This window comes from Saccopteryx leptura, chromosome 6 (genome assembly GCF_036850995.1).
Source record: "Saccopteryx leptura isolate mSacLep1 chromosome 6, mSacLep1_pri_phased_curated, whole genome shotgun sequence".
Lineage (NCBI taxonomy): Eukaryota > Metazoa > Chordata > Mammalia > Chiroptera > Emballonuridae > Saccopteryx > Saccopteryx leptura.
In genome coordinates, this window is record NC_089508.1 from 111908845 (window position 1) to 111910347 (window position 1503).

General features: G+C 43.8%; 1 non-coding gene across 1 annotated transcript; it reads right to left on the bottom strand.

Moving 5' to 3' along the window:
- Nucleotides 1-313: 313 nt before the first annotated feature.
- TRNAV-CAC (transfer RNA valine (anticodon CAC)) lies at nt 314-389 on the bottom strand. Its single transcript has one exon. It is a non-coding gene; the product is annotated as a tRNA-Val (tRNA).
- Between the last annotated feature and the right edge of the window lie 1114 nt (nt 390-1503).

The following is a 1503-nucleotide window of genomic DNA, read 5'->3' on the forward strand; positions in this document are numbered from 1 at the left end:
TACTATGCCTTCCCTTTCAAAGTTGTATTTTTTTTTTCTGAAGTTGGAAATGGGAAGGTAGTCAGACAGACTCTTGCATGCGCCCCACCGGGATCCACCCGGCACGCCCACCAGGGGGCGATGCTCTGCCCATCTGGGGTGTTGCTCTGTTGCAACCAGGGCCATTCTAGTACCTGAGGCAGAGGCCATAGGGTCATCCCCAGCACCCGGGCCATCTTTGCTCCAATGGAGTCTTGGCTGCAGGAGGGGAAGAGAGAGACAGAGAGGAAGGAGAGGGGGAGGGGTGGAGAAGCAGATGGGCGCTTCTCCTGTGTGCCCTGGCCAGAAATCGAACCCGGGACTCCTGCATGTGAGGCCGATGCTCTACCACTGAGCCAACCGGCCAGGGCCTCAAAGTTGTATTTTTAATGTCCAGGACACTGGCTGATAAATATTACTGACTTAACAGTGACCATTTTTTTTGTAAAAATGACTTTGTATCTTGGCTCCTATATTCTGTGACAGTATAAAAAGCATATATACTCTCTGAGAGTCATTTTCAGGGGTTTTGATATCCTTTTGAGGATATATTGAAAACAGATAAAGCTACTGAGTCCTCAAGAATAACTTACTGAGAGTGAAATTTTAGATGTGGTTTGGAATAAGGAAGTTTCCTCAACTCCTTTCAAGATCATTTAAGTACTGGTTTTTGTTGTTGACTATTAATAGGGTGGATAAGCCATGAACAAGTTGGGAGAAGGGATGAGATCTTACTCACATACTTATATTGACTAGAGCTGCAGTACTCAACCTGGGTGATTTTCTCCTTAAAGAAATGTTTGTCAATGTCTGGAGACATTTTTCATTGTCATAATGGGGAGTGTTAATGCATCTATTGGGGAGAGGTCAGTTGCCACTGCATGAGTACCATGAAAACTGGCAAGAAGAAATCAACTAAAGTTTTAATGAATTGCTATAGGGCAACTATGGGCTTTGGTGATGGTATAGATTTATAGAATCTCTGGGAGAGACAGACACACATTCTCAGGCACATTTCCTCATTTCTACAATGAATGCTCATGCAAAAAAATTATTACAAGAACTATTCTGAAGAGAACACTCCTTGTCAAGTAAAGGAGGAAGAAATGGCCTCTGCCATAGGAAAGCACAAAGCCTTGCCCTTTCTTGGGCTCTTGTCTCAAAAGCCTTAAATCTCTATTTGAGGGACAGTCAACACCCTTGCACCCAACACACCAATAAGACTTATTTCTGCTGAAAGAAGAATAGAGACTATAAAAGAGATTGTCTGGAGGAGGGGACTGGAAACATTCTGAACCCAGATTTCAAATCTAATGCAATCAGAGATCTTCTTCCACGGGCAGGGCAGGAAAATCTCTGACATGACAACCACCCCCCATAGGCAGAATTTAGCTCCCAAAAAGAAGAACAGGAACATTAAGAAATCTCCAACACTGAGATCTAGGCATAGGTGTCATGGTAAGTCTGAGGTTAGATCAGGGAAAC